The sequence below is a fragment of the Triticum dicoccoides genome, chromosome 3A (genome assembly GCF_002162155.2).
Source record: "Triticum dicoccoides isolate Atlit2015 ecotype Zavitan chromosome 3A, WEW_v2.0, whole genome shotgun sequence".
Taxonomy (NCBI): Eukaryota; Viridiplantae; Streptophyta; class Magnoliopsida; order Poales; family Poaceae; genus Triticum; species Triticum dicoccoides.
In genome coordinates, this window is record NC_041384.1 from 282,488,204 (window position 1) to 282,502,687 (window position 14,484).

Consider the following 14,484-nt stretch of genomic DNA (forward strand, 5'->3'; position numbering starts at 1 on the left):
GGGGGAGGGTGCGGTGGGTCGTAGGCCGCGGTGGAGCGGGGGAGGGTGCGGGGGGTGCTCGGCGACGAGGGGGATCTGGCGAGGGGGGATAGCGATCGAGATGGAGGGGGATCGAGATCGAGTGTCCTCATGAATATTCAATATTTTTTTCATATTGAATATGAAAAAATATCATCAAATTTGAAAAAATATTCATGAATTCAAAAAGTGCCCATGAAATTTAAAAATATTCATGAGTTCAAAAAGTGCCCAGGAAATACAATCGAGAAATGAAGTCTACGATTGAAAGACAATCGATCTTAGCTAGCTATCTTTTCACAATCTTCTTGCCCTTCTTTTTCGCAAATGGAGTTCTTCTGTTGAACGGACGTCCTTTAGGTAGGGTGGTCCTGCTTCTTCTTGTGGTGTATGGCACTTCATCGTCATCGTCATGTTCCATCTTCGGGTCACGGTACTTGTCGAAGTCTTGCTCATTGGCGACTCCATCCATTCCGATGATCTTCCTTTTGCCTCTCCTCATGACAACACGAGTGGGGTTTGACGGGTTGGTAATGAAGAAGCATTGGTCCACTTGGGAAGCCAGTACCCATGGCTCATTTTTTGCGGTGACATTTGCACCCGCGGTCTTGGATTTGGCTTCGGGTATAACCATGGTGGTGAAATACCGGTCTTCTTTTATGACTCTCTTGGCCCATCTGACACAGAACATCGGGACCTTCTCTCCAGCGTAGCTCAGCTCCCAGATCTCCTCCATCCTTCCGTAGTATCTGTCCTTGTTGTTACCGGTGTAGGATTCCATCGTTACCCCGGAGTTCTGATAACCATCGCTCTTCATGTCCTTGTCCTCGGTGTAGAATGTGTAGTCGTTGATATCGTACGCCTCATAGGTCATCAGGTTGTGCTCGGCGCCCTGTGACAAGGCGAATATGAGTTTTTCTTCCGCGGAAGAATCCTCATGTAAAGGGTACGACAGAAGCTTCTTCTTGAACCAACGCGTGAAACATGAGTTGTGCTCTTTGATTATATCTCCGTCCGTCCTCTGTTGGCCTCGATCATTGTACGTCTTCTCAATAAAGTTTTTATGCTCTACCACCCAAGGATCGACCACATCTATGTGTTGTAGAGCGACTAGGTTTGCTCTTTCAAAGTCGGTGAGTCGACCCTCCAAGTCGACATGCATTTCGCGGCGACCCTCGTGGTGACCCCATCCAGCGAGCCTGCCGAGGTGCTTGTTGAAGGGCAGACCAACGGGGTTCTCGATGCCTAGATAATTCATGCAGTAGGAGATGCACTCTTCGGTCAGAAAGCCCCTGGCTATGCTTCCCTCTAGACGTGAGATGTTGTGAATGTATCCTTTGATGACACCATTCATCCTTTCGAACGGCATCATGCTGTGCAGGAACGTCGGGCCGAGTTGGATGATATCCTCCATGATATGGACCAGCAGATGCACCATAACGTCAAAGAATGCGGGCGGGTAGTACATCTCAAGCTCGCATAGTATCACCACGATCTCTTCCTGTAGCCTTCTGAGTTGCCTCACGCCAACCGACTTCCAAGAGATGACGTCGGAAAAGTTGCATAGGCCAAATAGAGTTTCACGGACGTGCACGTCCATGATCCCACGGATTGCAACTGGAAGTATCTGCGTCATCAGCACGTGACAGTCGTGAGACTTCATCCCACTGAACTTCTACTTCGCTGGGTCTAGGTATCTGGTTATCTTCCCTGCGTAACCGTAAGGAAGTTTTACTCCTATGAGGCAGGTGAAAAACTGCTCGTTCTCCTTCTGACTTAAAGTGACGCACGCGGGAGGGTAGTCATTTCCGGTCTTCTTGGCCTTTTTGCCTTTGCGACAACTTTCCATGCCCTGCTTCGCCTCATCATCATCATCATCATTAGCGTGAAGCTCCTCCCTGATGCCCATTGATTTCAAGTTTGCCCTTGCTTTTGGCCCATCTTTGGTCCTCTCTGGCATGTTGAGCAGGGTACCAAGCAGACTCTCGCACACGTTCTTCGTGATATGCATGACATCAAGGCTGTGAGGCACACGGTGGATCTTCCAGTATGGCAAGTCCCAGAAAACAGACCTCGTTTTCCATACCTTCAGCAGCGGCTCTGGCGCCTTTCGCTTCTTTCCCGGCTCTAGCGCCTTTTGCTTCTTTCCCAGCAGTGGGCAATCTTTCCACTTTTTCAACAGCTCGTCTATTTCCTCGCCGCTCCTCGTACGCGGGCGTCTTCGTGGTTCGGTTTCACCATCGAACAGATCCTTGCGTTTTCTCCACGGGTCATCGTCCCGAAGTCACCTTCAATGTCCCATGAACACGGTTTTCGAAGACCCGGGATCTCTATCTAGCTGGCGATACGTCGTGTCATCCATGCACCTGACGCATCCAGAAAATCCGTGGACCACCTACCCCGCGAGATATCCGTAACCGAGATAGTCATGCATCATCGTGAGCAGTGCGGTCTGATAGGGAAATATTCTTTCTCTGCGGCGTCGCACGTATTGGCTGGCGTTTTCCATAGCGTGTCTAGCTCCTCTTTCAGCAGCCCCAGATACAGATTGATGTCGTTCCCTGGTTGTTTCGGACCTTCAATTAGCATACTCATGTGAATGTACTTCCTCTTCATGCACAACCAGGGGGCAAGGTTGTACATCCACACAAACACATGACAGGTGCTATGTGTGCTTCTCTAGCTGCCAAACGGATTGACTCCATCAATGCTCGCGCCCAGCACGATGTTCCTTGGATCATCCCCAAATTCTGGGGGTTCGAAGTTCAACGCTTGCCACTGGCTCGCATCCTTAGGGTGACTCAGCATCTTGTCTTTTTTATTTATCTCCGGATCATTTCCGTCATCTTCTCGCTTCTTCTCCTCCCTATCCGCGTGCCAACGCAGGAGCTTTGCTTGCTTAGGGTCCGCAAAATACCGCTGCAGACGAGGAGTGATCATAAAGTACCACACCACTTTTCGAGGAGCTTTCTTCCTCTTCTTGTATTGAGTGACGCCGCACACCGGACATATGGTAGACTCCGCGTGCTCGTCCCGATAAATGATGCAATTGTTCATGCACACATTGTATTTCATGTGCGGTAAATCCAGAGGACACACGATTTTCTTTGCCTCCTCTAAACTGTTCAGGAACTTGTTCCCCTTGGGAAGACATTCGTGCCAGAATGACATGTTCTTGTCGAAGCATGCGTCGGTCATTTTGTGTTTTACCTTCATCTCCAGAGCCATGAGTGTTACTTTTAGGCGGGTATCCTCGGGCCTGCATCCTTCATACAATGGATTAACCGCGTCTATCTCTAGTTGATCTAGCTTGGCTTTCTCTCGGTCAGCAGCTCTTGCGTTATCTGTCTGCTTGAGAAGAACCTCTTGAAGATGAGGGTCCTGCACCCAGCCCATCGATGGTCCATCATCGTCTGCTCCGGCATCTTCACCTTCATGATCATTCCCTTCGTCTTGATCTTCCTCATCATCATGTCCTGCATCTTCTACATGACGACTGTGTACAACATCACCGTCGTGATCATGTCCTGGAGATTCTTCGTCTTATCGCCCGCCCGAGCCGCGGTGGTTGTCTTGCTTCCCTTCCTCATTTCTTGCCTGACCCCCATGGACGACTTCATAGTTATCTTCATCACCTTGCCACCGATAGCCATCCATGAAACCACGCAAGAGCATGTGGTCCCGCACCTGCCTAGAATTCGGGTCCTCAATAAGGCTCTTCAGCTTGCATCTTCGACACGGACATCTTATCTCCGTCTTGTTCTTTTGAAGCATCTCGGCCTTCGCGGAGCTCAAAAACCTATTCATGATGCCTTCGGTCATCGTGCGGACCATGGTCGCCTGCGGGGTAGAGCAAAACGCTATTTTGGAACCAAGAAAAAAATTGGCATGACTTTCCCTAAAAATAGGACAAAAAAGAACGCATAGTGCCAAAATTCCCGCCGAAACGGAAATGAATAAACATTCCGGCAAAATATTGGCAACTATCGCATTTCAAATACCGATACCTACAAACACAAACATATATGCAACACCACAAACATATGCAACACCACAAACATACATAGATCTAGCAAGGCCATAAAAAGTGCATGTGCACGTTGTTGGAGGGAAAAAAGTAGATCTACAACATAAAGATAGCTTTCCCCTTACTTACCTATCAAAAAAGGTAATTTAACCACTTAATTTGGATGAATCTATGGTGCAAATGAGGTGAGGAGGAGGAGGCAGCCGAGACAAGCTTGGAGGAGGAGGTGGAGAGAATGAAGTGGGGAAAGTGAGTGTGTAGGTGTGGCTGTCCAAAATATCCAGTTGGTCCCAGGTTACTAATGGCGCACCACCCACAAATGCGCCATTAGTAACCCTGGTTACTAGTGGCGCACCAGCTTGTGGTGCGCCATTAGTAGTTTTTGAAAAAAATGATAGTAGTGGCACACGTGGTGAGTAGTGCGCCATTACTAGTTAAAGTAGTAATGGCGCACTGTTCCCTGGTGCGCCATTAGTATTTTTGGAAAAAATATGTTAGTAGTGGCACACCATTGATGTGGTGCGCCATTAGTGTGATAGACACTAATGGTGCAACAACACATGGTGCGCCACTGCTATATAGTAGTGGCACACCACATGTCTGGTGCGCCATTAGTGTCCATATTATCTATAGCCCTTTTCCTAGTAGTGTAGAGTTCGTAGTCGTACTTTCCAGTAGGAGAGTTAGTGCTTCGGTTGATTCAAGATCAAACTGGCATGAATAAGCTTTCACCTCCTTAGGAAGGGCCTTTCATCGTCATCTAAAACCTCAACAAATGGGTCATATTTTCTGATTGACATAGAGAACAAAAGAAATCACATACATCTAAGGAGGAGACCAACAGGCCTTGGAATATTGGTCATCTCCATCCTTATTACACTTTGAGCCTGATGAGGACACCACTTCCACAGTTACACCCATGACCCCTACTCTTACATACATGGGACCAATTACTAGAGCTCGCGCACGCCAATTAAATCACCAGGTACTTTCGTTTCTTGGTAATGATTCTAATGTTCATGAGAATATGATACTGCATAAATTGGATACATTTGTTTTGCTTTCGAATGAAGGGTCTAGCATGGATAAGAAGGATGAACATTGGAGTATGATCAAGCATGGAGATGATGGTACGTGCAAGGGGAACAAGAATGGAATTTATGGTGGAGTTTTCGGCATTTTGGAGCCACCATGATGATGTACAAGTGCATCGACGAAATATACAAGATGCCCTTTCATAAATTTTGTCCATAGCTTAATATAGGTGTTGTGCCACCTTGTTTTTGGGAAAGGCCCATGTAATTTCGAAATACTACATATAGGCTATTTTTTAGAGTACGTATTGTAGGGGAAACGACTCAGGAGGTATTTTAGTCCCACATTGACAGGCGGACGAAATCCCCTCTCTTCCCCCCCCCCCTACAAATACAGCCCTTAAGGCACATTTTAGACTTTGGATTTTGTTTAGATTAAAGTTTGCCATAGCTGCAACTCACATACTTTGTTTGTGTTCAACATCGAGACCAAGACGTCACAGAACCCCACTTTAATCAATAAGGCTTTCCTCTTATATTCGAATATCCAGATTGCAATCTCAGTTTCTTGCTTGTTCTTCGTTTGCTAGCAGAAAATAGACCTTCATGATCAGGTTGATCATGCTTCGGCATGGTAAATAACCCCTCAAAAGATGGTTTAGCGATTGCTAAGGTGCGACGTCTTTTCATGTTCGTAGTCGAATCATCAAAGTCGATTCCCTCACAAAACGATTGCTATCTCATCGAAACATCGGGACACCTTCTCATCTATCAAGTGGTATCAGATTTGCAGGTTGCTCAGTGAGATTTTTCAAGTTTTACATAGTTTAGATTGAGTCTGTTCTTCATACCTACAGTCCATGAAAAAGCCAAAAAATTCGGTTAAGTTCATCATATCCAAACAAATCTCAGCCATAGCTTATTTTTTCTGTATTTGCATTGTTTAATTTGCGGTTGCATCTTCGTGTTAAGTTGATGGTCTTAGTGTCCAGTCCTTTATAGTTTTGAGTTCTATTCACAAGTTGTCACGCCGCCGCCGCACCATCATCATCACCGCTGCCATATACCATCATCGTCGTAACCGCTGCCATATACTACCATCGTCATCACCGCTACTAGATACCACATATCCACCACAATCACGCTAATCTGAGTCCATCTCTATCACAGATTCACTTCAAATCCGTGTTCCACTGCCCTACATATACCCACCACCTGTCCGAGTTTCCACCAGATTCATCTCCGCCACCATTCCTAGTCTGAGTCCATTATTTGTTTCTTTTTTTTAGATTTCCAGATCACACCATACTCCAAGTCGTGACCAAGTCGGACTCCCCAACTTCCATGCCGCCCATAGAAGGAAAATAGTTCCAAACTAAAAAAAACTAAGTCTGGAAATTTCGCGGCAGTTTTTAGGTCATTTGTAGAATTTTTTCGAAAAAAATGTTGCGGAGCAAAAAAAGAGAGGAAAAAGTGCAAAAAAAACGTGAAAAAAAATTAGAGTGTGCTCCTCCCTTGTTTGTGTGTAAGACCGTGATTGTATTAGTGTTCAATGATCGCATCTCTAGCACGTTCTAGCCTAGGACCAACACAATAACGCTGTTGAGCGTTTATTCAACGTTGCATATCTCTGAATTGATTATTATTGGCCATTTTTACTACCATATTATAAGCCTTCCCAGCTCCACATACATCTATGTCGTGTGTTTGACACCACCTGGCAATCGCTTTATCAAAGCTTTCAAAGTTTCGACTACCAAGGTTGCTGATCACTGCCTACTGCTGGGTAAGAACTAGTAAGAATTTGATATTCTCTTAACGGATTTGTGATTTTCCACAACCATCGCCACTTCCTAGTAGTTTGTAGGATCATATTCTTATGTGTTTCTCTTGCTGCTAACCATGCCAGGATCATAAGCAGATGAGCTAGACTGGAAGAACATAAAAAACAAGGATCACCATGATAAATTCCAGGAAATGTTGGTCAATGGGTAGAAGACGTGATGACCAGTTTTGGCAAGGCATGAGCGAGGATTGATGACATTAAGAAGACAATTGACAACAAGTTGGATGCTAAGTTTGCTGAAGTGCTTGTCCTTCTACCTTCACCGGCTGCACAACAGCAACAGTAACAACAACACTAACACCAACACCAACACTAACAACAAACACCTCCACGTCGCGATCTAGCGCTCCACCGAGCACGGCATGTTCCCCTTGAGGAAGGCAAAATTCTGGTGCCGCCGCCGCTACTGCTACGGCCAAGGTGGAGGACGTTTATGAGGGCAATTACGAGGATGAGGTTGAATAAAATCAGAACTACCTGCAACCACCAGCACCACCACCAGGTCAGCCTATAATCACAATGGTAGGGCTGCACCACCACCTCAGGTATGAGATCCTGACCATCTCCCTAAACTAAAATTGAATATTGCACCATTTGAAGGTAGATATGTTCCTGATATATATCTTACTTGGGAGTTAGAAACTGAACAATGTTTTACATGTTTAAAATATCCCAAGGAGAGACGTGTTGCTGTTGCTCTCTATGCATTCACTAGTTTAGCTTGTGTGTGATGGTCTAAACATCGTAGATTATATTCGAATAGTATCCCAACTACTTGGGCTGCTTTGAAAGCTACTATGCGTCTCGTTGGGTTCCATCATATTATCAACGTGAATTACTAAAAAAATGGGAGTGTTTAAGAAAAGGAAAAAATTCTGTAGAAGAATATTATCTAGACTTACAAACTGGCATGATTAGATGTGGTATTTTTGAGGATAATGAAGCTATGCTTGCATGCTTTATGGGTGGATTAAGTAGAGAGATTCAGACCATTTTAGAGTATAAGGAGTATAAAAATTTCAATCGTTTATTTTATCTTGCTTGCAAGCTGAACGTGAAATGCAGGATCAACAGGCATTGGCGCGGACTAACTTTTCTGCATGTTGACCTTTATCATGGACAACATTGTAACACCCACGATGCAGCTATATCTCCCACATGTCGGAGCATGACTTAGAGGCATAACCGCATTGTAGGCATGTCGCAAGAGGGGTAATCTTTACACATCCCATGTACTGAATAAGAAAGAGGTACAGAGTTGGCTTACAATCGCCACTTCACACAATACATAAATATAGCATTACATCATCCAGAATACAATCAAGGTCCGACTACGGAACCAATAAAGACAACCCCAAATGCACAAGATCCCCGATCACCCCAACTGGGCTCCACTACTGATCGTCTGGAAAGGAAACGTAGTAACGTCCTGAGTCCTCGTCGAACTCCCACATGAGTTCAGTCGCATCCCCTGGAATGGCATCATCGACACCTGCATCTGGTTTTGTAAGTAATATGTGAGTCACGGGGACTCAGCAATCTCAAACCCTCGCGATCAAGACTATTTAAGCTTATGGGTAGGGAAAAGGTATGAGGTGGAGCTGCAGCAAGCACTAGCATATAAGGTGGCTAACATACACAAATGAGAGCGAGAAGAGAAGGCAAAGCACGGTCGAGAAACTACAACGATCAGGAAGTGATCCTGAAAACTACATACGTTCAAGCACAACACGAGACCGTGTTCTCTTCCTAGACTGCGCCGAAAAGAGACCATCACGGCTACACACGTTGTTGATTCATTTTAAATTAAGTTAAGTTTGAAGATTTCTACAACCGGATATTAACAAATTCCCATCTGACCATAACCACGGGCACGGCTTTCGAAAGTTCAAAACCATGCAGGGGTGTCCCAACTTAGCCCATCACAAGCTCTCACGGTCAACGAAGGATATTCCTTCTCCCGGGACGGCCCGATCAGACTCGGAATCCCGGTTACAAGACATATCGACAATGGTAAAACAAGAACAGCAAAGCCGCCCGAATGTGCCGACAAATCCCAATAGGAGCTGCACATATCTCGTTCTCAGAGCACACCGGATTGTCCAAGATTCCGGTAGGCCAACCCAGAGTTTCCCCTGGTGGCCACCGGCTGCTGACAGGTTGGACCAACACTCACAGGAGCACTGGCCCGGGGGTTTGAAATAAAGATGACCCTTGAGTCCACGGAACCCAAGGGAAAAATGCTTAGGTGGCAAAAGGTAAAACCAAGGTTGGGCCTGCTGGAGGAGTTTTATTCAAGGAGAACTGTCAAGGGGTTCCCATTATAACCCAACCGCGTAAGGAACGCAAAATCAAGGAACATAACACCGGTATGACAGAAACTAGGGCGGCAAGAGTGGAACAAAACACCAGGCATAAGGTCGAGCCTTCCACCCTTTACCAAGTATATAGGTGCATTAAAGTAAACAAGATATAATAATGATATCCCAACAATAAACATGTTCCAACAAGGAACAAACTCCAAACTTCACCTGCAACTAGCAACGCTATAAGAGGGGTTGAGCAAAGAGGTAACATAGCCAAACAACGGTTTGTTAGGACAAGGTGGGTTAGAGGTTTGACATGGCAATGTGGGAGGCATGATAAATCATGTGGTAGGTATCGCGGCATAGGCATAGCAATAGAGCGAGCAACTAGCAAGCAAAGATAGAAGTGATTTCGAGGGTATGGTCATCTTGCCTGCGAAGTTCTACGAGTTGACGTAAGCTTGATCCTCGTAAGCGTAATCAACGGGTTCCTCGATCACGTACTCGTCTCCCGGCTCTACCCAAGGCAAGAACACAAGCAAAGGCAAACACAATCAACCACGATACAATGTGCAAGCAACATGATGCAACACATGGCATGATATGCAGGATGTGATATGCAATGCATATGCGTGCTCCGGAAGGAAAATATTGAACCAGGCCTCAACTTGGCATACTAAGTTTTCCGCTGGAAAGATGAGTTGATTTCGGTCGAAATTGATATAAAGATCACCGGAATCGGATGCACGGTTTGCAAATGGCAAGCAAAACAATAATGGCACTATTCTACGATTAACAGCACGATGCCATCTAGAATGCAACAAGAAACTAAGCTACTACACTCCAACATAGCAACAAAGCACACGGCAGTGATCTACTGAAGATGCTTGACAAAATATGAACACTGAGCTACGGCTAAATCACAAAATAGCAGACTCAAACAAGCATGGCAAAAGTACAAAAGATAACAGCATCACAGACTTCATGAAAAAAACATGCCAGGAATTAACATCAGGATGCAATGTCTAGAGCAAGATAACAACATGCTACAAGAACATATCATGGCAAAGCAAGGAATGGAATGAAACTACTCCAAGCATATAACGAAAGTCCCTTACTGATAATAAGCCAAAAAGGATCAGAAAATATAGTAAGTTTCGTTAACAGATTCAGACTTAGCAGAAAACTGGACATGGCAAAAATAGAGTTACGTAGGCATGTTTGCAAGCTCGATGCACTCACCACAAGGCATTGCATGATCAAGAATCTAACCATGCCAAGAACAATCTCATAGCATGCATGGATCAACAACAACAACCTCGGCAAAATTGATTAACACGTAAACAATCTGCCAGGAATATTTTATTGGAAAAGTAGGGCAAGATTGATTCATGCTAGGTTACTCCATAATTGCAAAAAAAGACATGGATGGATAGAACATAAGAATATCACAAAATCATCCTTACTGAACATGCTCAAAAGAGGCATGGATCACTTTGTAGCAACATGAATACAGGGCATAAAAATAACATCAGGGAAATGACTTACAAGAATTCTAAGTTCCTGAAATAAGCAACATCACGAGAGCTACTTTGCATGCATGTTCTAGTCACCACATTGATCACAAAAATACATGGCATACACCCCTGTAAAGATGGCATGTCATATCCCAAAACACATGTAGGGCTCAAGTTCATAGGAGGCACACAATAATCATAGCGAAAATGACAAATGCTCATAAACTGATAATAAACAGGAACTAACATTTTATAGCCCTCTTGAAACAGCATTTCAGGCATCAAGATGGACTCAAACAAGAATGGTGCAATGGAACAAAATGAAGAGGACATCCTAACAAACAAATTGATATATCACACACGTAAAACGGAGCTACGAATGATGAGATATGGCCTGATAAACATAGCTAAAAAATATGCAGAAAAAGGACTTAGGCAAAATTCGACATAGGGTTTCTCAGATCTGGCGCGCGAACCAAGGACCGCCGGAGTTCTCTCCGGAGCTCGTCGCCGGAGTAGAAGAAGGAGGCGGCCAGAGTGACGCCGGCATGGGTCGGGGCGATGGCCGGCAGCGGCAAGTAGCGGCGGGGCCAGCGAGGTCGAACGGCGGCGAGGCGGCGTCGGAGCAGGCGGCGGAGGGCGGCGGCCGGCTGAGTGGCGGCGGCCGGCGATGGTGGAGAGGCGGAGCAGGCGCAGGGCGGCGCACTCGGGCGCTGGCGGCGGCGGATTGGAGCCGGGCGCGCGGGGACGCGGGAGGCGACGATGGGCGGGGCGGGCCCGCTGCAGGCTCGCCGGGCCGCGGCGGCGGGTGGCGGCGGAGGTGCCACATGGCACGCTGCCACTGGCTGCGGGCGGCGGCGCGGGCGTGTCCGGCCTGGACGGACACGTCCGGTGGCGGCGGGGTAGAATTTTTAGGGTTTCATATGAGATTGGATAGGGGAGGCACATATTTATACATAGAAGGAGCTAGGAGAGTCCAAATGGAGTACGGTTTTCGGCCACGCAATCATGATTGAACGGGCGATAGGATGGAGGCGGTTTGGATGGTTTTTGGGCCACTTTGGAGGGGTATTGGGCTGCAACACACACGAGGCCTTTACGGTTCCTCGGTTAACCATTGGAGTATCAAATGAACTCCAAATGGCAGAAAACATGACAGGCGGTCTACCGGTAGTGAACCAAGACCGCTTGGCAAATCTCGGTCCTATCTGAGAATGTTTAACAGTTGCACATGAAAAGAGGCAAAAAGGGGCCTCCGGAGGACGTTGGAGTGCCGGAATGCAAAACGGACAACGGGGAAAATGCTCGGGTGCATGAGACGAACCCGTATGCAAATGCAATGCACATGATGACATGATATGAGATGCACGACATGGAAAAAAGAAAAACAAAGACAAAACCCACCCACGAGGGAATATCATAACTTAGTGCCGAAAATGGAAAGAGTTGGAATACAAATATGGCAAGTTACATACGGGGCGTTACAAGCATGCATCCTCTACTTGCACACATTCTGCGGTACCGGCGCCTCTGTTAGCTGCCACCTCCGGCAGTGATACAAGAAGCAAGCGCAACCAGCATTATCTGGCAAAAGCACACGTGTCGGACCTACATAGAGCTCTTCTTCATCCATGGAATCAACAGGGCACACACATGATATTATTTGGCGTCATTGGAAGGGAAGAGGTAATTATGCGAGAGAATGCAAATCTCTGCATATGATGATTGCTACTGATAGAGGCGAAGGTGTCCCGATGTTTCGATGAGATAGGTATCGTTTTCTGTGCAAGTCGACCTTGACGATCCGACTATGAATGCAATCGCTAAAACAACTTCCGAGGGGTTGTTGACCACGCCAAAGCACAATCAACCTGACTAAGAGGGTCTATTTCCTGCGAGCAAACAAAGAACAAACAAGAAACTGATATTGCAATGTGGATATTGCGAATATAAGGTTTATTGATGAAAGTGGGGTTCTGTGACGTCTTGTTCTTGTCGTTGAACACAAATGAAGTACACGAAGTTGCAGCTATGGCGAACTTTTAATCTAAACAAAAACCCAAAGTCTAAACGACGCCCTAAGGGTTGTATATATGGAGGAAGTGGGGGGGTCGCGGCCCTTGGAGGAGGGCTCCGAAATCAACCCTCACTCTTGTTTCCCCACACATACGGACTCTCAAATCAACCTAATATTCAAGTATTTCGAAATTACATAGGCCTGGCACAATAATAAGGTGACATAGCACCTATAATAGCCTTTTGGAGGAAATTTGTGAAGTCAAATCTTGTATATTTCATCCAAGCCTTCATGCACCTATTATGGTGGATTCAAAGTCCTGAAATTATCACTTGTAACTTTGTTCTTGTTCCCCTTGCGCATGCCATCATCTCCATGCTTGTTCTTGCTCCAATGTTCATCCTTGTTGTCCAATCTAGGCCCTTCATTTGTAAGCAATACAAATGTATCCAATTTAGGCAACATCACATTCTCATGAACATTAAAATCATTACCAAGAAACAAAAGTACCAGGTAATTTAATTGGCGTGTGCGAGCTCTAGTAATTAGTCCAATATATATAGCAGCAGGGGCTATGGGTGTAACAATGGTATTGATGTCCTCATCATCCTCCCTTCTTGAAGTGAAGTCATCCTTGACGAAACTCATCTTCCTCACCAAAATAAGGCTTCAAATCTGCAATGTTAAAAGTGGGACTAACCCCGAAATCTGCAGGCAGCTCAAGTTTATATGCATTATCATTTATTTTCCCTAACACCTTAAAAGGACCATCAGCACGTGGCATTAGTTTTGAGTTACGAAATCAGGAAACCTATTCTTATGCAAATCTAACCAAAAAAGATCTCCATGTGCAAAGAAAACATGTTTTCCACCTTTATCTCTAGGAAGTTTATATTTAGCATTCATACGCTCAATGTTTTCCTTAGTTAACTCATCTATATTTAAGATCAATTCAGCACGTTGTTTAGCATCAAAATTAACCTTCTCCGAAGATGGAAGAGGCAACAAATCAATAGGTGCAAGAGGTAGGAAACCATATACAATTTCAAAAGGGAACATCTTAGTAGTAGAATGCAGTGAACGTTTATAAGAAAATTCAATATGAGGAAAGCATTCTTCCCACATTTTCTTGTTATTCTTCAAAACTGCCCTAAGCATAGTAGACAATGTTCTATCAACTACTTTAGTTTGTCCATCAGTTTGGGGGTGATAAGTAGTACTAAAAAGTAGTTTAGTCCCAAACTTAGCACATAAACATCTCCAAAAGTGGCTAAGAAATTTGGTATCACGATCTGAAACAATAGTATTTGGCACACCATGTAAGCGAATAATGTCACGAAAGAACAAATCAACAACATTAGCATCATCATCGCTTTTATGACATGGTATGAAGTGTGCCATTTTTGAGAACCAGTCCACGACAACAAATATGCTATCCCCCCTTCTTTGTTCGAGGTAAACCCAACACAAAGTCCATAGATATATCCTCCCATGGAACACTAGGTACAGGCAAAGGCATATATAAACCATGAGGATTGAGTTGTGACTTAGCTTTTTGACATATAGTGCAGCGAGCAACAAAATGCTCAACATCCCGTATCATCTTTGGCCAAAAGAATTGTGTCGCAAGTACGTCCTCCATCTTCTTTTGTCATGTGAAACCACGACCAACTATGGGGCCAGCAGGGGGGATGAGCACATTGCACAAATAGCGCAGAG